General features: G+C 45.4%; 1 protein-coding gene across 1 annotated transcript in view; it reads left to right on the plus strand.

Annotated features, from left to right (window-relative positions):
* HTR4 (5-hydroxytryptamine receptor 4) overlaps nt 1-24,011 on the plus strand; it is a 303,493-nt gene that overhangs the window by 121,269 nt on the left and 158,213 nt on the right. The gene's annotated exons all lie outside the window — the stretch shown is intronic.

Raw genomic sequence — 24,011 nt, forward strand, 5'->3', positions numbered from 1 at the left:
ACTAAAAGATGAGTCCTTCTAGTCTGTAAGCTTATTCATTCAGTCATTTAATTCAATCATATTTATTGAGCGCTTACTGTGCTTAGAGCACTGTACAAAGCACTTGTGAAATTACAATACAACCACAAATAGTGGCATTCCAGGCCCACAAGCTCACAGTATAGAGTAAAAAAAAAAATGTTGGTATTTTTTAAGTGCTTACTATGCGCCAAGCACTGTTCTAAGCACTGGGGCAGATACAAGGTAATCAGGTTGTCCCACGTAGGGCTCACAGTCTTCATCCCCATTTTACAGATGAGGTCACTGAGGCCCAGTGAAGTGAAGTGACTTGCCCAAGGTCACTCAGCTGACAAGTGGTGGAGCCGGAATTAGAACCCACGCCCTCCGACTCCCAGGTCCGGGCTCTTACCATGGAGCCACACCGCTTCTCTAGAATAGTGGGCAGAGAAGGTGACTTCCAACTTTGTTATGTTATACTTTCCCAAACACTTAATACAGTGCTCTGCACACATTGAGCTCTCAATATACACCACTAATAATAATAATGTTGGTATTTGTTAAGCACTTATTATGTGCAGAGCACTGTTCTAAGCGCTGGGGTAGATACAGGGTAATCAGGTCGTCCCACGTGAGGCTCACAGTCTTAATCCCCATTTTACAGATGAGGTAACTGAGACACAGAGAAGTTAAGTGACTTGCCCAAAGTCACACAGCTGAGAAGTGGCAGAGGGGGGATTCAAACCCATGATCTCTGACTCCCAAGTCCCTGTTCTTTCCACTGAGCCACGCTGCTTCTCGCAGCACTAATCGACTGATTGGTCTCAATCCCTTTCTCATATGACATGAGCCTCTTTCCTCATTCATTTGAGTCTGACCATTCACAGGTGTGTTGCTCTGGGTTTCTATTCGAATTAGGAAGAATTTTCTATCTCCCCCTCTAGTCTCTTAACTCATTATGGGCAGGGAACGGATCTGCTAATTCTGTTGTATTATACTCTCTCAAGCACTTAGTGCAGTGCTCTGCACATAGTAAGTGCTCAATAAATATCATCAATTGAGCACATAGTAAGGGCTCAATAAAATCATCAATTGATTTCCCCATCACTGATGGGCAAGTGCCTGGCACATAGTAAACACTTAACAAAAGCGATTATTATTATTTAACAATCACTAATGGAGCTATTAGTACTTCGGCCCCTGGGGCAGGTGATTTTTCCAAGTTGGTCCGTTCCTTTAGTCAACCAGTGGTATTTATTGAATGCTTAACGTGTGCAGAGCGCTGTACTCAACACTTGGGAGAGTACTTGGGACAACCTGATCACCTTGTATCCGCCCCAGCACTTAGAACTGTGCTTAGAACAGTAAGCGCTTAAGCACATAGTAAGCACTTAACAAATGCCATCATTATTATTATTATTATTATTATTATGTTACAACAGAGTTGGTAGACAAGTTCCCTGCCCACAACCAGCTTTCAGTCTAGAGGGAGACAGACACTGAAATAATTTGGGATATGTACACACACAATAAGTGCTCAATAAATATGGTTGATGGATAAGTGTTATTGGACTGAAGGAGGGGTGAAAATCAAGTACGTAAAGGGTACAGATCCAAGTGTGATGTCAAAGGGAGAGGGAGTAGGAAAATAATGATGGTGTTGGTTAAGTGCTTACTATGTTTCAAACACTGTTCTAAGCACTGGGGTTGATACGAGGTTATCAGATTGCCCCACGTGTGGCTCATAGCCTTAATCTCCATTTTACAGATGAGGTAATTGAGGCACAGAGAAGTTAAGTGACTTATCCAAAGTCACACGGCTGACAAGTGGCAGAGCCAGGATTAGAACTCCGGATCTCCGACTCCCAAGCCCGTGCTCTTTCTGCCAAACCATACTGCTTCTAGGCTTTCAGTTTTAGTCTCAGAATGAAGCTTGTCTGTTGTTCGCAACCGTGGGGCTGAGAAACACAAATATCCTTGGGAAACCTCCAGTGTGTTCAGACAAGAGAAGGCAGAGATTATTGAGTTTGTTGTTAGTCACTCTCTATCTGCCGTGGTTCTTAATACTGGTGTCTGGAATCCATTCATTCTTCCGTCCATATGTATCTTTTGTTGCCAGGCAATGCCAGTCATATTTAGTCATATTTATTGAGCGCTGACTGTGTGCAGAGCACAGTACTAAGCACTTGGGAGAGTAATAATAATGTTGGTATTTGTTAAGCGCTTACTATGTGCCGAGCACTGTTCTAAGCGCAGGGGAATCGGGTAGTCTCACGTGGGGCTCATAGTCTTAATCCCCATTTTACAGATGAGGTAACTGAGGCACCGAGAAGTGAAGTGACTTGCCCAAAGTCACACAGCTGACAAGTGGCCAAGCCGGGATTCGAACCCATGACCTCTGACTCCAAAGCCCGTCCTCTTTCCACTGAGCCACGCTGCTTCTCGAGAGTACAGAGAGTACACTGTAACAACGTGACCGGAATAGCTGTGCATAGCTTTTAATCGTCACTAAGTCTTGTCCTTTTAGGTATCAGTAAGAATAGAAAGAAAAGGAGGAAAGTGGGAAAGGGGAAAGCTAGAGAAGGAATGTGTCTCCAATTTGGCTCAAAACAGGTGAAGATGGAATGGACGGGGTGGGCCTTCCTGTGGCATTTCAGGGATTAACTGCCGAGAGTTTATCTGAGTGATCTTTATGGAGGAATGTGAAAGAAAGTTCACTATGGCCACCGCATTCCCAATTTCAGCACACCCCACCACACCAAAGTCTCTGACAGATGAACCTTTGACTTCTGTCTTAAAGCCTCCAGCTTTAATAATAATAATTAATAATTGCAATGGTTAAGCACTTACTGTGAGCCAGGCACTATACTAAGTACTAAGTGTCCAACCCGGACACTCTTCCTGTCCTCAGCGGGGCTCACGTTCTCAATCCCCATTTTACAGGTTAGATAGCTGAGGCCCAGAAAAGTGAAGTGACATGTCCAAGGTCACACAGCAGACAAGTGGCAGAGTCAGGATTAGAACTCATGACCTTCTGACTGCCAGGTCTCTGCTCCTTTCACTTCGCCACGCTGCTTTAGGGGAGCACAGAGAGGCTCCGGTCTTACTCTCTTCAGTGACGCAGTGACATCCCACTCTGCCACTTGTCAGCTGTGTGACTTGGGGCAAGCCACTTAACTTCTCTGTGCCTCAGTTACCTCATCTGGAAAATGGGGATGAAGACCGTGAGCCTCATGTGGGACAACCTGATTACCCTGTATCTACCCCAGCGCTTAGAACAGTGCTCTGCACAGAGTGAGCGCTTAACAAATGCCAACATTAATTAATCTGACCCAGTCTAGTCGGTTCTAGACAGTAGCTCGAGGACCCAGTGTGACCATTTCCCAACCGCCCCAGAACTGCCCCGATTTCTCCCCGGAAAGTGAGCCTGCATTCCCATCTCAAACATTTTTAATTGCCAAAGGAATGACTTCCGTTTCCAAAACTGATTTACAGTTGGGTTGTTTAAACGAGAGCAACAAAGCCAAGTAATTAGACTTTTATCTGCTTAGTGGATGTTGAACGTTCCACAGCAAATTATCATACACATTGCTTCAATCAAAAGCTGCAAACCGCCAATTAGCGGCTGAATTTGACTTGAGGCCGTGCATTTCGGGGAGTTGGCAGCTGTGTTGCAGTCCTGGTTGAAAAAGAAAAAAAGAAAAAAGAGGATCACGGCTGGTTGCTCAACTGCAAAATAGCAATTCACCAAGTATTTTTGTATAAATTAGCATTTTGAATTTAAGGCCCAAACTCTTTAAAAGTACAATTAAAGCAGATTAATTAATGCAACCCAGTAAACTTACAGCCTAATCCCCAAATCATAACACGGCACACTTAAAAAAAAAAAAGGACAGATGTGTACCCTCATCTCGGGGAGGGAGACCGAGACACACAAGACAAGGTCACCAGAGAACTCTCTGGCTTGGTGTCTCTTCCACTGTGGCCACGGTCTTCGAGGACCCTCTCCATCTTCTGATGTCCTCAGTGACCTCATCTGGAAAATGGGGATGAAGACCGTGAGCCTCACGTGGGCCAACCTCATTACCTTGTAACCCCCCAGCGCTTAGAACGGTGCTCTGCACATAGTAAGCGCTTAACAAATACCAACATTATGTCCTCCCTGGCCTATCCCAGAAGTTGAGTGGAAAGAGTCTGGGCCTGGGAATAGAAGGACCTGGGTTCTAGTCCCAGCTCGGCCACTTGTCCGCTGTATGGCTTTGGGCAAGCCACTCAACTTCTCCGTGCCTCAGTTACCTCATCTGTAAAATGGAAGACTGTGAACTCCATGTGGGACAGGGACTGTGTCCAACTTGATCATCTTGTAACTCCCCGAGTGTTTAGTACATTGCCTGGCACACAGTAAATACTTAACAAATACCGTTAAAAAATGCTCTAGATCTTTTCAAAGTATTGCCTACCTCTCAAGTGGACTGGCAAATAACGGTTTGGGATATAGTGTCCCTTGGTGCAGCAAATATCTTGTAATTATAAAATAAGAAGCAGAGTGACCTAGTAGATAGAGCACAGGCCTGGAGGTTAGAAGGACCTGCGTTCTAATACCAGCTATTCCACTTGTCTGCTGTATGACCTTAGGCAAGTCACTTCACTTATCTATGCCTAAGTTTGCTCATCTGTAAAACGGAGATTAACTCTGTGAGCCTCACATGGGGCAGGGACTGTGTCCAACTCGATTAATTTGTATCTCTCCCAGCGCTTAGTATAGTGCCTAGCACATGGTAAGTATTTAACAAATACAAAAAGTCATTTACCCGCTCTGTGCCTCAGTTTCCTCATTGGTAAAATGGGTATTAAGACTGTGATCCCCTTGTGGGACAGGGACTGTGTTCAACCTGATTAACTTGTCCCTACCCCAGCGCTCAGTATAGTGCCCGACGAATAATAAGTGATGAACAAATACCATAAAAAAATAAGAGTTTTCAGGTGCACTAGCTTATGCTTTTAAATGAGATCTTTATAACAGCCGACCTTTAAGCCAGTAAAACACTCTTCCAGTTTTGCTACTCTTGAACTCTCCGCTGTTTGCTTGAAACCTGTCAGCTAGGGCTGGGAGGTATTTCTGGTATTCCTTCCACGTTCCGTGAGTCAGTGCCCCGATAAGGCTTAGCCGCACACCGCTTGCTCATCCTGCCCCAGCTTCGTAAAACCAACAGTGACATGAGGGTGCGGAGAGCCAAACTAATGGAATTACTGATGCAGGTTAGCAGCCGGGATTCCGTTTTGACCAAACTTCATCTCTTCTAGAGACCTATTATGCAGGGCTGTTAGGGAGAAAGCGGGAAGGTGGATTTTGAGATCTGGTGAACGGAGGCTGAGGAAGGCAGCCGCTCTGGTTTCGGGAGAGAAAAGGATCATCCTCCAACTCTGTCTGACTCTTCCGAGTTGTATTTCATTCGAATTGGAAAGTGCTGAAGTAGAACGGCATGGTTTAGTGGAAAGAGCGTGAGCCAGGGAGCCAAGGACCTGGGTTCTAATCCCGGCTCTGCCACTTTCCTGCTCTCTGATCCTGGGCAAGTTATTTAACTTGTCCGTGCCTCAGTTACCTCACCTGCAAAATGGGAATCTGATACATGTTCTCCTACCTACTTAGACTATGAGCCCAGTGTCGGAGCTGATTGTCTCCTATCTACGCCAGTGCTTAGTGCAACGCTTAGCAAAGTAAGCACTGAACAGATACCATGAGAAGCAGCGTGGCTCAGTGGAAAGAGTCTGGGCTTCGGAGTCAGAGGTCATGGGTTCGACTCCCGGCTCTGCCACTTGTCAGCTGTGTGACCTTAGGCAAGTCACTTGACTTCTCTGTGCCTCAGTTACCTCATCTGTAAAATGGGGATCAACTGTGAGCCTCACGTGGGATGGCCTGATTACCCTGTATCTACCCCAATACATAGAACAGTGCTCTGCGCATAGTAAGCGCTTAACAAATACCAACATTATTACTATTATTATCATTATTATTATTCTTGCAAATGTAAAGGGTTTAGTTCTGGGCAATTTAGTTTGGGATATGCACCAAGAGAGTTGGAGGCTGGTGTTAGATTGCACTTCTGCTGCTCTAAGAATCTCTTCCATCCAGTAGACTTCAAACATCTTCCGAAATCATTCAAGAAGTGTCATACACGATGACGATGGTGATGGTATCTGGGAAGCGCTTACTGTGTGCCAAGCATTGGATTGTGTCCTTTGAGGCACACACCTAAGAAGACATACGAGGGATTGTACTCCACTTCTCTGAATCCGGTAGGCATCACTAGATGTCAGTCAGCCTGAAGAAAAATAAGAAATGCCTCAGCCTATGCCAGGAAACAGTGCATCAAACCAACATTTTTTTATTTATAACAGAGAGCCAAAACCTATCCAAGAATACTGCTGCTTAGGCAGCACACAAAGGGAAGAACAATAATAATAATAACATTTAGTAAGCATTTGCTATGTTTCTAGCACTGGAGTAGATACAGATTAATCAGGTTGGACACAGTCCCTGCCCTACATGGGTCTCACAGTCCAAGTAGGAGAGAGGACAGGAATTCCATCCCCATTTTACAGATGAGAAAATTGAGGCACAGAGAAGTTAAGTGATTTACCTGGGGTCACACAGCAGGCAATTGGTAGAGTCAAAATTAGAACCCAGGTCTTTTGACTCTCAGCCCAGTGCTCTTTCCACTAGGCCATACTGCATCTCAATAAGCAAGAAAGTGGAACAACCAAATCAAGAAAGCCAGTCCATCCTTTGGGAGACTGTGAGCGGGTCCAATTTTCAATAATAATAATAATAGTAATGTTGGTATTTGTTAAGCGCTTACTATGTGCCAAGCACTGTTCTAAGCGCTGGGGTAGACACAGGGGAATCAGGTTGTCCCACGTGGGGCTCACAGTCTTAATCCCCATTTTACAGATGAGGGAACTGAGGCACCGAGAAGTTAAGTGACTTGCCCAAAGTCACACAGCGGACAGGTGGCCGAGCCGGGATTCGAACTCATGACCTCTGACTCCAAAGCCCGTGAGACCTGGATCTCTCACCTATATCAAACCTGACGTGGGGACATCTAAACGCACCACACTCACCTTAAGTGGCAAGTGGGGAATCACTAACGAAGTGCTGGAATGTCTCCAGTTTACTACCAGGAAAGCGCTCTCATGTCCATTTCATTGGGTTTGGCAGATGACGAGAGTGAGAGAGTGGGGTATTAGAGTGATCCTGCGGTCAGTGGGGGCAAGAGATATAATTAATCATTAATCAGTGATATTTACTGATCTCTTATTTCGTGCAGAGCACTGCACTAAGGGCTTGGGAGAGTACGATACAACACGATTGGTAGAGACGTTCCCTCCCAGTAAGGAGCTTAGAGGTACCGTCTAGACTGTGAGTTCCTTGTGGGCAGAGAATGTGTCTCCTAACTCTGTGTACTCTCCCAAGCACTTAGTACAGCGCTCTGCACCCATTAATTGCTCAATAAATAAAATTGACTGAACTTATCTGGTTTATCTCACCGCTGACCTCTCACCCACGGCCTGTCTCCGGCCGGGGAATGCTCTCCCTCCTCATATCCAACCAACAGTTCCCCCCTCTTCAAAGCCTCACTGAGGGCACGTGAATAAAGCGAGCAAGTCAGGGAGATGCAGAAGGGAGTGGGAGAAGAAGAAAGGGGGGCTTAGTCAGGGAAGGCGTCTTGGAGGAGGTGTGCCTTCGATAAGGCTTTGAAGGTGGGGAGAGTCATTGTCGGATATGAAGAAGGAGGCCGTTCCAGGCCAGAGGCAAGATGTGGGCAGAGAGGTGTATTTTATTGTATTTTCCTGAGCACTTAGGCCATCTCTACTAAATGCTCAGTAAATATATGGATTAATTGACTGTACCCTCACTCCCCAGAGCACTTAGCTACATTCTGAGCCTATCCTTACACTCTGTTACTTTCCCTAACCTGCAATTTATTTTAGGTTCTCTCTCCCCCGCTAGACTGTAAGTTCCTTGAGAACAGGAATGGTGTCTACCCACTCGTTCGTTCATTCAGTCGTATTTATTGAGCACTTACTGTGTACAGAGCACTTATCGCTTGACGCTCATCATTCTCGCCCAAGCAATAAAAATACAGTGCCTTTCACTGTACAATTAGTTGACTGATTGATTGAGATGCACTGCAAAATGTCCTGCCTTCAGTCAGTAAATCAGTGGTATTTATTAAGCGCTTACTGTGTGCAGAGGACTGTTCTAAGGGCTTGGAAGAGTTCGATAGAATTGGTATTCGCGCAGGCGTATTCTACTGAACGCTTACTTGTGCAAAGCACTGTACTAAGCACCTGACATAGCACACATAGTAGAAATAGATCCAGCTCCCAGGGAGCCTGTAGTTTACCCCTTTTGAACTGGGTGTCTGTTGAGGTCGCCCACCCCAGCCTACCCCTGCCCCAGAGCTGGACTAGGACCTGGGTTTTTGCATTCACTTTTAGCCTCCACCCTAGGGGCAATTCAGCTCCCCAAATAACAACTATCATCAGGGGCATTTACTGAGCTCTTACTACGCCACTTAGGTATATATCTGTAATTTTTTTGTGTATATCAATGTCTGTCTCCCCCTCTAGGCTGCGAGTTCGTGTTGGGCAGGGATTGTGTCTGTTTTTTGTTGTATTGCACTCTCCCAAGCACTCAGTACGGTGCTGTGCACACAGTAAGCGCTCAATAAATATAATGGAATGAATGTGCATAGCACTGTACTCAACACTTTGTAGAGTATACGGTCCCGGCCCATAATGAACTTACAGCCTAAAGAACCATAACAGTCCAGCCAAAAATGAACTTTGTGTGTTCTATGTGAAAGAGAGGATCATTCATACATAGATCTTTTTATTATAATGTTGGTATTTGTTAAGCGCTTACTACGTACAGAGCACTGTTCTAAGCACTGGGGCAGATACAGGGTAATCAGGTTGTCCCACTTGAGGCTCACAGTGTTAATCCCCATTTTACAGATGAGTTCATTGAGGCCCAGGGAAGTGAAATGACTTGCCCACGGTCACACAAGCTGACAAGTGGCAGAGCCGGGATTCGAACCCGTTTTTATCCACTCTGGATGCCATGATCCAAATCAGCTACGATGACAAGATGAAAGGTGGCACTGTCTTTATTCGATAAGAGGGTGAGGGACTGATTTTAGAAAGGGAACATTTTCAAGAAGGGAATGGCAAAGCTCGGTCAGTGCCTTCTGCGCCGAACACTTTCTACCACACCCAAATGAACTGTCCTATTGACTGAACAGTGCCCTGAGAGGATGAATTCATCCCACTTCCCAGGATAAATGGACTCGTTTCCCCTCCCCACCACCCTCTACGGTTGGTTTAATAGTTATAACGACGATCGTATTGGAAAATGATACACTGAAAGAATGCTCTGTCACCCCTGCTGGTATCCAGCTCCTTCAGAGCTTTGATGAAAGTCGTAAGAATTTTAAAATCGCTCCAAGTGTAATAGAGGCAGGGGAGTTCAGCTGTCAGATTGAAGAAGAAGAATTCATACAAAATAAGGACTAAATAGAGATTCCGTGAACATTTGCATTGAATATCTGGGTGTGATTTGGGGTAGTTTTCTATTTTGATTCGCTTCATGAGAGAATGTAGTTCTGATCTGTTTACTTCTCACCAAACAAGTGGGTTCTGATAATTGCCTGTGCCTTATGATTCACTGGGGGAGAGGAAAGTAAGCCCGTGGTTGCGTGCACCGAAGGGAAGGGATTCAGCAAAGAGAACAGGAATGTCGAAGCAGTTCCTTGTTTCCTTTTCTGGAAAGAGGGTGCTAATGGTATTTATTAAGTACTTACTGAGTAGAGAGCATCGTACTAAGCACCAGTGGGAATTAGAAATGGAGAGAGGAGAGCTAAGGAATCAGATCTGGAACTTCTTTTTCCAATCGACGGCATTTTTTTCATTTTTCTGAAGTGACTTTCTCTGCTGTGGTACTGAAGGAACTCTCCACCCCTCTCTATACTTGCTTTAGTACAGAGCCAACCACTTAGTTCAGTCTCACATTCTGTAGGTGCTTCATGAATACCTCAACTTCCAATGCCATTACTGGGGAGCAGGAAGTTCTCTATAAATGTCAGTGGTCATCAGCAAAGCAGCAAAACCGAGGCCAGAAAACGGTCGATGGAGGGAAGTTTTCAAACAGCATGGCACAGTAGCTACAGCACAGGCCTGGGAGTCAGAAGGACCTGGGTTCTAATCCCCGCTCCACCACTTGTCTGCTGTGTGACTTCGCGCAAGTCACTTCACTTCTCTGAACCTCAGTTACCTCATCTCTAAAATGAGACTGTAAGCCCCACGTAGGCCAGGGACTCTGTCCAACCCGATGTGCTTGTATCCACCCCAGTGCTTAGTACAGTGCCCGGCACCAAGTAAGAGCTTAACAAATACCACGATTATTATTATTATTATTCTTATGAGGACTAAGACCTCTCTTGCTCCTGCCCCCATTCAAATGATGATGATAATAATAATAATTAAGTGCTTACTATGGGACAACCACTGTTCTGAACACTGGGGTAAATACAAATTAATCACGTTGGACTCAGTCCCTGTCCCACTTTGGGCTCACATTCTCAATCCCCATTTTTTACAGAAGAGGTAACTGAGGCACAGAGAAGTTAATAATAATAATAATAATTATGGTATTTGTTAAGTGCTTATTTTGTGCCGAGCACTCTTCTAAGCACTGGAGACAAGGTAATCAGGTTGTCCCACGTGGGGCTCACAGTTTTAATCCCCATTTTACAGATGAGGTAACTGAAGCACAGAGAAGTTAAGCGACTTGCCCAAGGTCACACAGCAGACAAGTGGCAGAGCCGGGATTAGAACCCACATCCTCTGACTCCCAAGCCCGTGTTCTTTCCATTAAACCACGCTGCTTCCCAAGTGACCTGGGAGTTAGGTGCAAGTTCAGTGACTTGCACAAGGTCACACAGCAGACCCACGGCTGTTCAGTCCTCTCATTCTAGTCTCTGAGTGCTACATTACTAAGCGACCGTTCCACTGTTTCCGCCACTTAGCCTGGTTCAGACGGAAGACAATTTACCTCAGATACATCCAGCCCCTCTTCCGCTGTAGAAAACAAGCTCTGGTTACCTCACACTCCTCAGTTCTTCTGGGCTAATGGGGATCATATAGGTTTGGGTATCCGGCAGGGAGTAGGGTAGGACCTTTCCGATATTTTCGGAGTCAGCGGTCATTGGTCTCGGCATCCTACCCTCGAGGCCACTGTTCTTTGGACAGTAGAGAAGCGACTGCTCCAGTAAATTGTTGGGATTCTCAAAGAAAGACCACGACCTGCATTTCTCACAGCTGCTAAGAAATGATCGCTTTCCTGCCCAAAGTGCTTCGGGGGCAGCAAGCCTCATCCTGCGAGTCTCAGCTGCTTCTCTCCGTCGGAGATGGGGCAGAAGGAGGTGGGTAGGGAACGGAGACACTCTGGCAGGCCGGCACAAGAAACAATCCCACGTTGCCCTTAGCCTCCGCTCACACAGAAACCTACAGCCTGGGCTGAATGGCTCTTATCGATGTGGTTTTTATCAAGTGCCAAACACCCGACTAAATGTTGGTATTTGTTATTTGTTAAGCGCTTACTATGTGCAGGGCACTGTTCTAGGCGCTGGGGTAGATACAGGATAATCAGGTTGTCCCATGGGAGGCTCACAGTTAATCCCCATTTTACAGATGAGGGACCTGAGGCACAGAGAAGTTAAGGAACTTGCCCAAAGTCCCACAGCTGACAAGTGGCAGAGCTGGGATTCGAACCCATGATCTCTGACTCCCAAGCCCAGGCTCTTTTCACCGAGCCATGCCGCTTCTCTAAATGCAGGGGTAGAGATAAGATAATCAGGTTAGATCCAGCCCCTGTCCCATCTGGGGTTCACTGGCGATGCAGGAGGGAGAGCAGACATTGATTCTTCATTCTACAGATGAGGCACTTGAGGCACGGGGAACTTAAGTGACTTGTCCAGGGTCACCCAAGCGGGCAAGTGGTAGAGGCAGGATTAGAATCCAGGTCCTCTGACTTCCAGGCCTATGTAGTTTCTGCAAGGCCATGCTGCTTCTCCAGCTAAGTCTAGGCCTTCTGCCACTGCTATTAGGGCAAAATCGAGCATTCTTATTTCCTCAGCTCCTCAGGACGAGGTTGGGAAAAGGAACAAAATTCACAGCAGTCTCACCGGAGAGGGCAGCTGTTCAAGATATGGAGCCTGTATGTATATCATATAAAAGTATACACAAGTCTTATCAGTGATCCTGCTGAGATTCATTCTTTCAGTAGTATTTATTGAGATGCTGAGAAGCGGTTTGGCTTAGTGGAGAGAGCACCGGCCTGAGAGTCAGAGATCATGGGCTCTGATCTCGGCTCTGTCACTTATCAACTGTGCGACTTCGGGCAAGTCATTTAACTTCTCTATGCCTCAGTTACCTCATCTGTAAAATAAGGATTAAAACTGTGAGGTCCACGTGGGACAACCTGATCACCTTGTATCTAGCCCAGCGCTTGGATTAGACTGTGAGCCTGTCACTGGGCAGGGATTGTCTCCATCTGTTGCCGAATTGTACATTTCAAGCGCTTAGTATAGTGCTGTGCACACAGAAAGCACTCAATAAATGCAATTGAATGAACAGTGCTTGGCACATAGTAAGTGCTTAACAAATACCAGCATTATTATTATTAAGAAATACCATCATCATCATAATCCAGTCAAAAATCCCAGGGAAAGTTATTTCTATTCCCACACTGCTTGAATCTATACACGTATAGCTTCTCTGAAAAATCTGTTTTCCCTCTCCAAAGTATAATAATAATAATAATGTTGGTATTTGGATACCAACATTAGCAGCATACCAAGAAGCAGCATAGTCTAGTGGATAAAACCCAGGTTTAGGAGTCAGAAGAATCTGGATTCTAATCCCGGCTCCGCCACTTGTCTGCTGGGTGACCATGGGCAAGTCACTTTACTTCTCTGTGCCTGCTACCTCATCGGTAAAATGGGGATTAAAACTGTGAGGCCCATGTGAGACAGGGATTATGTCCAACCTGATTAGCTCGCATCTACCCCAGCACTTGGTTTACTGCCTGACACATAGTAAGAAAGCACTTTACTGGTAGTATAATAATAATAATAGTAATATTGGTATTTGTTAAGCGCTTACTATGTGCAGAGCACTGTTCTAAGCGCTGGGGGAGGTACAGGGTAATCAGGTCGTCCCACGTGAGGCTCACAGTTAATCCCCATTTGACAGATGAGGTAACTGAGGCACGGAGAAGTGAAGTGACTCGCCCACAGTCACAGAGCTGCCAAGTGGCAGAGCCGGGAGTCGAAGCCATGACCTCTGACTCCGAAGCCCGGGCTCTTTCCACCGAGCCACGCTGCTTGACATTCCAGCACTTAGAACTCAGGTCCTTCCCACTCCCAGACCACGCTGATTCTGTAACAGAATCCCTGCCACAGTTATTATTATTATTATTATTATTATTATTATTGTTAATCTCATCCTTCAGAGGAGGGTAGGGCATTGGCAAGTAACTTACTAGACTCACTGCTTTTTGCTCAGTACCTCCCCTCTACTGTCCTACTCTTATAACAAAAAGGTGTGGGAACTTACTAGGAGGCTTTTAGATCTTGCAACTCTCCCCCTTAAACAAGCGACATGAACGTCTTGTTTACATACTGAACATGGAAGTGATATTTGTGTCGCTCTTCCAAAGGGGATGAAAGTGGTAAAGGGTAAGCAAACTGCCAGAGGGAAAGGTAGTGCAGAGTAACCTGCAAAAGGGAGAAAAGAGAAGCAGCGTGGCTCAATGGAAAGAGCCCAGGTTTGGGAGTCAGAGGTCGTGGGTTCTAATCCCAGCTCTGCCGCTTGTCAGCTGTGTGACCTTGGGCAGGTCACTTAACTTCTCTGTGCCTCATTTACCTCATCTGTAAAATGGGGATGAAGACTGTGAGCCCCACCTGGGACAACCTAATTCCCTTGTATCTACCCCAGCACTTAGAACAGTGCTTGGCCCATAGTAAGAGCTTAACAAATACCAACATTATTATTATTAAGACTTTGAAAGAAGGAACAGAGGAGAGGCAAAGTGAGGAAACCCAGCAGCCATCGGAAGGTGGGATTATGGGGACGGTGGTGTGTGAGAGGTGGGGAAAGGGACGTAATTCTGAAGTTTTCCCGTCTCTTCCCGCTGCAGAATCACTAGACAGTCTGCTCTTGGCTAGAGCTGGCCGGGGTGGGAATTCTAGAGAACGGGCAGATGCAGCTGCTGTGCACACCTGCTGTCTAAACTTAGCTCCTTCTGCTGCCTCCGCTTGATTCCCCAGTGCTGCTGGCTCCCTAGAGTTTTGCTACCACCTCCACAGATCAAAGTGAAACATTCACCTAATAATAATGATGGTATTTATTAAGACCTTACCGTGTGTCGAAGACTGTTCTAAGCCCTCAAATTAATCAGGGTGCGCACAGATCCTGTCCCAAGGAGGTCTCACAGACGGAGGAGGGAGAATAAGGATGTTATCTTTATTTTACACACGAGGAAACTGAGGCACAGAGAAGTAAATGACGTGCAGCAGGCGATTGATGGAGCTGGGATTAGAACTCAAGTCCTCTGACTCCCAGGCCTATGCTTTCCAGTAGGCCATGCTGTTTCTCGTGGTCATTTCCTTCTGGAAGGACAGGGTTGTTGATTCTGCCGTAGTTTCGCCAAGAATGAGAGGCTCCATGGCCTAGTGGAGAGGACACGGGTCTGGGAGAACCTGCATTCTAATCCCGGTCTATCACCTACCTGCTGGGTGATCTTGGTCAAGAAATTTAACTTCTTTTTGCCTCGGTTTCCTCATCTGTAACATGGAGTTTCAATATCTGTTCTCCCTGAAACTTAGAGCGCCTTGAGGGCCAGGGATTGTGTCAGGCCTGATTACCTTGTATCTACCTCAGCACGTAATATAGCATTTGGCATTTGGTAAGCACTTACGGCAGCTGCTATTACTATCATTAATAGCTGTACAATTCCGCTTTGAAGGGGGAAATAAGTACACACTGTCAGCTCAACAAGTGATCAGTGGCCTATGGAAGACTTCAGGAATGCAAACACCTAGGTTAGGAAAAGGGAGCTGGAGTGCGGCCACCTCCCCTGCTTCCATCAATCAATCAATCAGTTGTATTTATTGATCACACCTGCAGACTACTGTCCTAAGTTCTTGGGAAAATACAATATAACAGAGTTGGAAGACATGTTCCCTACCCACATCAAGCTTACAGTCTATCAAGCAACTGTTTAGAAGAATCCTAACCCCTTTAGAGCTTAGTAATAATAATGATTATTATTATTATTAGTAGGGCATTTGTTAAGCACTTACTAAATGCCAAGCACTGATCTTAGCACTGGGATAGATACAAGTAATCAGGTTATCCCACGTGGGGCTCAAGGTCTTAATCCCCATTTTATAAATGAGGTAACTGAGCACAGAGAATTTAAGTGACTTGCCCAAAGTCACCCAGCAGACAAGTGGGGGAGCCGAGATTAGAACCCACATCCTCTGACGCCCAAGCAACTAGGCCATGCTGTTCTCTTCGGTGCTTAGCACACTATATGTGTTTAACAGATATCATTGTCATATTTACTGAGTGCTTACTGGGTGCAGAGCACCGTTCTAAGCACTTGGGACAGTACACTAGAGCAATATAACAGACACATTCCCTGCCCACGGTGATCTTAAAGTCAACAACCTAGTCAAATAGCAGGGCAAAGATGACAAAGTCAACAATTATTTTTTTGTAAAAAAAGAAACACTGAGTTCCTCTATCCTAAAAATAGAATGGGATTATAACAAGAAACTTTCTCAGAGGATTAGATGACTATTACCCAGAAATATTCGAAGTCCTGTAAATATTTTCTTGCTTGTCTTACACTGTTGAGTCTCTTTTGACCCGTAGCGATTCCAAGGACACGTCTCTCCCAGAACGCCCCACCTCCATCTGCATTCATTTTGGTAGTGTATCCATAGAGTTTTCTTGGTAGAAATACGGAAAAAGGTTTACCGTTGCCTTCTTCCGCTTGGTAAACTTGTGTCTCCGTCCTCGGCTCTCTCCCGTGCCGCTGCTAACCGGCACAGGTGAGTTTTAACTTGTCGCAGACCGTCTTCCACTAGCTTGCCACTGCCCAAGCTAGGAATGAAATGGATATGCCTCTGTTTGACTCTCTCTGCAGTGACTGAGACTGGTAGAGTACTGGAATCTCCCCAGGTATGATCCTGAGAGGGATGTAAATATTTAGATGGGGGAAAAGAATGGGACATGTCTGAGGAGAGGGCAGAAATTAAGACACTGATCTTCTCTGACAAAGTCTATTTTTAAGAATATGCCGAAAGAATATCTAAACTGGTGAAAGGGCTCAGAAGGAAAAGGAAAGACCCCAGGGTCCTAGCAGGAAAGTGGAATCATTAGATCCCACTCAGTTTAAAAACCACAACTATGAGTTCTAAAAAACACAGTGATTCTGTTACGGAATCAGCGTGGTCTGGGAGTGGGAAGGATCTGAATTCTAATCCCGGCTCCACCATTTGTCTGCTCTGGGACCTTAAACAAGTCGCTTCACTTCTCTGTGCCTCAGATAGCTCATCTGGGAAAATGGGGATTAAGACTCTGAACTCCAGGTGGAACAGGGGTGTGATGTGTATATATCTATAATTTTATTTATTTATATTGATGCCTGTTTACATGTTTTGATATCTGTCTTCCCCTTTCTAGACTGTAAGCCCGGTGTGGGCAGGGATTGCCTCTCTTTATCGCCAAATTGTACTTTCCAAGTGCTTAGAAGAGTGTTCTACACATAGTAAGTGCTCAATAAATGTTTAAAAAGCCCCACAAAAACCAGGGACTTTGTCCAGCTTCATTTGCTCGTATCCATCCCAGCACTTAAGAAAATACCTGACACATAGCACACACTTAACAAATACCACAATGATAAAACCAATAGTAACAATAATTATTATTATTTCAACATGGCCATATACCAAAGCTTCCGTGGGAATGTTAGCTCAATCACTGCCTCCAACTGCAACTGCCCTGGTTGCAGTAGAAACTAAGAGCACAGGCAGGTACTGCAGGTCCAGATATTAAGCAGGATATTAGCAGAAAATCTGTGGGCTGCAGGTTGAGGGTGGAAGAAAATGCGTTTTTAAGCACAGTGGGAAGCTGATGATATGAATTGGCCAATGATCAGAACCCACAGATAACTTGGACTACTGGAAAGTTGGGGACCATCACTCGAAATTGGATATGAGCCCTGTGCAAGAGTCAACCCGAGTTCCTTGGAACTGAATCTGGTTCAGTTAATTCAGCATTTGTACAAATCAACTAGTTGGGATTGGGTTGACTCTCTTGAAGTGGCGTGTATTTGGTAACCTGGCACGAAGAATCGACCTCCTTCTGCATTCGCAGAGATGGGTGCGTGTTCTGTTGCTTGCTGTTTCAGCCATGATGACTTTAAGCGGTCATACCAGCGTGAGAAGCAGCGTGGCTTAGTGGATGGAGCACGGGCCTGGGAGTCAGAAGGATCTGGGTTCTAATCCCAGCTCCTTCAGTGGTCTGCTGTGTGATCTTGGGCAAGTCACTTCACTTCTCTGGCCCTCAGTTACTTCAATTGTAAAACGGGGATTAAAACTGTGAGCCTCATGTAGGATAGGGACTGTGTTCAACCTGATTTGTTTGTATCTTCTCCAGCTCTTAGTACAGTGCCTGGCACATAGTAATCACTTAACAAATACTATTAACAATAATAATAAAATTAATAATAATAAAATGCCATTAATAATACAATAATTAAAACCCAATAATGAAGACAGTCTCCGACTTCCTTTAAAGATTTTCATAGGCATCTCTCGACTTGCCCCAACTACATTTTTCCATCAATTTGGGAAATGTGTTAATCCATCTATTTTCTCCCTCACGTCCCCTCAAAACCTTTTCTCCTATCGTTTCCCCTGCCTTGAACTCCCTCCCTCTTCAAATCCACCAGACCTCCCCATCTTCAAAACCCTTCTGCAAACACTCCTCCTTAAGGAGTCTTCCATGATAAAGCTCCAAATTATTCAGATCATTTCCATTCAACGGCTGTTCTTAAGACTTACTTTTATTCACCTAAGCACCCCAGCATATTCTAGACTCTTACTAACTTACGCTTATTTAAATACCTACTTATCTTTCCAAACGTTTGCTGTTAATATTGTTTCTTTCTCCTTCTCTACTTGGAAACTCCTTGAGGACAAGGATCTGTTCTCTTACTCTCTAGGTTGTAAGTTTGTAGAGAGGGAATGTGTCTACCAACTCTGTTATAGGATACTCTCCCAAGCACTTGCAAGTTTTGTGACCACAGTGAGCACTCAGGGAATACCAATGATCGACTGATTACTCAAATGTACTCTCTCAAGTGCTTAGTACAGTGATCTGCACACCGTAGGTGCTCACATACTGTCGACTGATTTGTTAATTTGCACACCAACTAGAAAAAACTTGAGAAAATATCTCCCGGAAAAAGTATGTAAGAAAGACCCATAAATCCTCTCGATGATGATTTACCCTAGCTCAGTGGAAAGAGCACGGGCTTTGGAGTCCGAGGTCTTGGGTTCGAATCCCGGCTCTGCCACTTGCCAGCTGTGTGACTGTGGGCAAGTCACTTCACTTCTCTGTGCCTCAGTTCCCTCATCTGTAAAATGGGGATTAAGACTGTGAGCCCCACGTGGGACAACCTGATTCCCCTGTGTCAACCCCAGCGCTTAGAACAGTGCTCTGCACATAGTAAGCGCTTAACAAATACCAACATCATTATTATTATTATTTTGTTCTCTCTTCATGGTAAAACCTAAACAATGCTTATTTATCAGTACCATCGGGCCTAAAGTAATTCAACGAAATCAATCTTAATCTAAAGGAAATTTTAAAAAATACAAGGCAATAGAGGGAAGACATTTCTAGTTCAGGCTACACGAGGAATGCAAAATCCTTGGAGGTACTACTGAGATTGGGTGAAAGAAAATACAAGTTGGAAGTCAAAAAAAAAGACTTTGGCCATTAAGATAGGCAGTAAATGCAGAATAGAAAGCCTAGCATTGTAGTCCAGGATGCTCTCATTAACAAACTTAAATCCAGACCTTTGCTAACTGCCTGTGACTTAGGGGTGGGTATTTTCCGGGGCAGGGAAGATGGGAACCTTGAGGTTACTTGCCAAGAGCCCAAAACAGGAAAACCAAAACTGATTCTATCCAAATTGTATATGTACTTTCAAAAGCTTCATTAAAAGAGAATTATCATTCGGTCCCAGTTAGACTCTCCCAACAGACCACCTGGTGAAAGTAAACCATAATTAATTATATAAATTTAACCGAGAAGATCCAGACACAAATTAGCACAGGAGACCAATCACGAATCTAGCATTCCCTGTGTGAAACAGGAGCTCACCTCTTAAATCTTGAATGGGAGGAAGCAGCTGACAGTCAAACAAACCCAAAGTAGCCGAAAAGTAGGGTGATAGGGTATCCAATCAGTCAGTCAGTAGTATTTATTGAGCACCTACTGAATGCAGATCCCTGTATTAACTTCCTGGTAGAGCACAGTAGAATTAATAGAGAGATGATCACTGACTTCAAGGAACTTACAGTCTAATGGTGGACATCTATTAAAATACAGGTAGGAGGAAACAATAGAGTATAAATTATGTACAGAATTGCAAGAGGGGATGTAAATTCCCAAATGCTGTCGAAAAGTAGCATGGTGTAGTGGATGGAGCACAGGCCTGGGAGTCAGAAGGTCTTTGGGTTCTAATCCTGGATCTGCCACATGACTGCTGTGTGACCTTGGGCTAGTCACTTCACTTCTCCGGGCCTCAGTGACCTCATCTATAAAATAGGGATTGAGACTGTGAGTCCCAGGTGGGACAGGGACTGTGTCCAACCAGATTTGCTTATATCCACCCCAGTGCTTAGTACAGTGGTTGGTATGTAGTAAGAGCTTAACAAATAGCATTTTTATTAATAATGATTAAAAATTATCAATGTAATAATAATAACAATAAATAGGTACGTAATTGCAAGAGGGGATGTGAATTCCCAAATGCTGTGGGTGGGAAAGTGCTCAAGTGGAAGTCTTGGGTGGGATGACTGGTGAGGAGATGAGAAGGCCAGGGAAGGCCTCCTGGAGGAGACATGATTTTAGAAGCGATCTGAAAATAGGAAGAGCAGCGGTCCGCCTGTTATGACGGGGCAAGGGAGCTCTAGGCAGAAGGGAGAGTGTGAGCAAGAGGTCAGCGGCGGGAGAGACAAGAACGAAGCCCCAATAAGGCCATTGTGCTTGCACTTAGGACTCTCATTGCCTGCCATTTCTGGATACGCACCAGAAACTGGTTTTCTTCTGGAATGAGGAAACCCTGACCTCGCTGCTTTCTGAATCTCCCCACTTTAGTCCATACTTCACTCGGCTGCCCGATCATTTTTTTAATGGCATTTGGTAAGAACCTACTACGTACCAGGCGTCGTACTGAGCGCTGTGGTAGATACAAGCTAATCAGGTTGAATACAGCCCCGGTCTCACCTGGGGCTCACGGTCTTAATCATCATTTTACAGATGAGGTAACTGAGGCATAGAGAAGTGAAGTGGCTTGCCCAAGATCACACAGCACACAAGTGACGAAACCAGAATTAGAACCCGTGCCCTTCTGATTTCCAGGCGCGTGCTCTATCCATGTAACAGGAACCAGGTATGATGGAGTATTTTTATTCCTGATTTTGAGAAATACCGATGGGCTCTAGGAAAGCCGTGCTCAAAGCGGGATGGGGAAAAATAATCCGCAGCACTTTGAGAAAGTCAAGTGGCAGCTACTCTTATCAGTGGTGGCTACTCTTTATATCACTGAAGTTTTCCCACCAATTGTAAGCAAACATGTTTATGGCACTATATTTAACAATGCGTCTTTCCAGACAGCCCTGCCAACATTTAATGGAATTTGGAAAGCTTCTCTCCAGTTACTGCAAATGAATAGTGCCTGCATGCCCAGCAGAGAGAGAGAGCACCCGTTTCGTATTCGCTCTCGTGATCAGAGGGAGGGCTCTGCTGCATCTTTGGTGCATTTCGGTAAGAGGTTAAATAAACTCCTTGTGGGTAGGGATCTCGTCTTCTAACTCTGCTGCATGTTCCCAAGCACTTAATTCAAGGCTCTCGAGGTGCTCAGTAAATACTTTTGACCGATCTTCACCCTTACCCCAGACCCATCACGCTGCACTGCTTAAGAGGCTATGGCCAGAGAATTTACACAGATAGAAACTAGGGAGACTGAGGGTTATGTTTTATTGCTTTGCCCAAGTGGCGGGGAGAAGATCAGCTTTGGCGACGTGGGGGTCTTACGTGTCAGAAAGCCGTGTTCGCTTAGATGCTTTCTTCCCCGATACCTTCTTTCCTTGGAGGGAGATCCCGCTATTAAGCCAGAAATATTCCATAAACTATACTGTGAACATTTTCCACGCTCTACCCCTGACTCCCAAGGAAATCTGGCCGGGCTTGTTCTGTGGAGCTCGACGGATCGTTTATCTCCATATAATCCTTTCTGTTACTCCAGTGAAGCTAATGCATAAAACAGCGATCCTACAGATAATTCTCCCGCTCTGTGAAATCCCATGCATACAAATGTGGTATCTCTAGCTGTCCTTCGCTTTGGAAAGAGACACTACTGATGAGGTTCACCCACTGAGTGTGTCTGTGACAGCTAGTGTGAGACTCACAACCCTAGCCATATTGGGCAACCAAAAAGTCTTCCCCTGTTTGTGTTCTTGTGCTCAATGTTAGTGGCAACTGCGCTCTTTTCTCCTTTACCTCCTTGTCTCTTGTTCCTCATGAAGCTTTTGCTCTAAGACAGAGGCTCTTTTCTTGATAATAATAATAATAATAATGTTGGTATTGTTGAGCGCTTACTATGTGTAGAGCACTGTTCTCAGCGCTGGGGGAGACACAGGGTAATCAGGTTGTCCCACATGAGGATCACTTAATCCCCATTTTACAGATGAGGTAACTGAGGCACCGAGAAGTTAAATGACTTGCCCACAGTCACACAGCTGACAAGGGGCAGAGCCAGGATTCGAACCCATGACCTCTGACTCCAAAGCCCGGGCTCTTTCCACGGTACTATGCCATGTTCCTTCTTTCATTCAGTCGTATTTATTGAGCACTTACTGTGTGCAGAGCACTTCGGAGAGTACAGTGTAAAACTATAAACTGACAGACACATTCCCTGCCTACAACGGGCTTATTGTCTAGAGGGGAAGACAGACATTGATAGAAATAAATAATTGACAGATGTGGACACAAGTGTCGTGGGCCTGGGACTGGGGGTTGAAAAGAAGACACATGAGATTCGCGTGGCCAAGTCACTTCACTTCTCTGTGCCTCACTTACCTCATCTGGAAAATGGGGATTAAGACTGTGAGCCCTTCGTGGGACAACCTGATTCCCCTGTGTCTACCCCAGCGCTTAGAACAGTGCTCTGCACATAGTAAGCGCTTAACCAATACCAACATTATTATTCCCTGTCAGCACTTATCCCTTGGGAGAGGAAATGCCATTGGCAGAGGGGGTGAGAAGGCAGGATCCAGAGGGGGCGAGAAGGTTCCGCCTTCTGGATAATCCGCTCCTGGATAATTAGTCCATCCCCAGCAGTTGATTCCCAGTTTTCAGCTGAGATGCAGCAGCGTCTGAGGCTTTGTTCTTCTGGGTCGTTAAAATGCCTCCTCTGCCCTCCTTGTTTTCGGTTTCCCAACTCCATAGAAGAGCTGTTTGGGTTTCCTGCTGCTGTTCATTCTCTTCCTATGTCCCACCCAGCGGAGCTGAGTTAAGATGAGCGTTCCACTGATGCTAGGAGACTGGTTAGGTTCCAGAACTTCATGGTTCATGATCTTGTCTTTCCATTTCATATTAAGTACGCCTGGTAAATGACGCTGACCGAACTGCTCGAGAAGCCAAATTGTAGGGCCCGGTGTGTGGCTCTGGTCTCACATCTGTAGAAAAGTTGAGAAGCAGCGTGGTCTAGCAGATAGATCACAGGCCTGGGGGTCAGAAGACCTGGGTTCTCATTCATTCATTAATTCATTCAATAGCATTTATTGAGCGCTTACTATGTGCAGAGCACTGGACTAAGCGCTTTGAATGTACAATTCGGCAACAGAGACAATCCCTGCCCATTGATGGGCTTACACTCTAATCGGGGGAGACTGACAAAAACAATAGCAATAAATAGAATCAAGGGGATGTACATCTCATTAACATAATAAATAGGGTAATAAAAATATAGACTAATGAGCGGATGAGCACAGCGCTGAGGGGAGGGGAAGGGAGAGGGGGAGGAGCAGAGGGAAAGGGGGGGAAAGGGGGCTTAGCTGAGGGGAGGTGAAGGGGGGGCAGAGAGGCAGCAGAGGGAGCAGAGGGAAAAGGGGAAGCTCAGTGTGGGAAGGCCTCTTGGAGGAGGTGAGCTCTCAGTAGGGCTTTGAAGAGGGGAAGAGAGTCGGTTTGGCGGAGGTGAGGAGGGAGGGCGTTCCGGGACAGCGGGAGGACGCGGGCCGGGGGTCGACGGCGGGACGGGCGAGAAAGGGGGACATCCCAGTGCTTAGTACAGAGCCTGACACATAGTAAGCATGTAGCAAATATTATTATTACTACTATTAAATAATAAAAAAAATCCTAATTCTTTCTGCTTTCTACTTCCTTGCTGATCATTGTGTCGTCGGCCCGTATGCTGCCAACGTGAATCACTGGTTGTGTTTATGGCTTTTCTCATGCAGGGTGATCCATCTTGTTAATTTTCTTCAGACTTATTGTACGCCCAGAGAGCCTGGCGGATCCTATGAAGGGATTTACTAATTTGTTGCATTTCTTCTCGGTTATGAGCCTCTAGGATGCAGTCATCG

Source organism: Ornithorhynchus anatinus, chromosome X1, assembly GCF_004115215.2.
Source record: "Ornithorhynchus anatinus isolate Pmale09 chromosome X1, mOrnAna1.pri.v4, whole genome shotgun sequence".
Lineage (NCBI taxonomy): Eukaryota > Metazoa > Chordata > Mammalia > Monotremata > Ornithorhynchidae > Ornithorhynchus > Ornithorhynchus anatinus.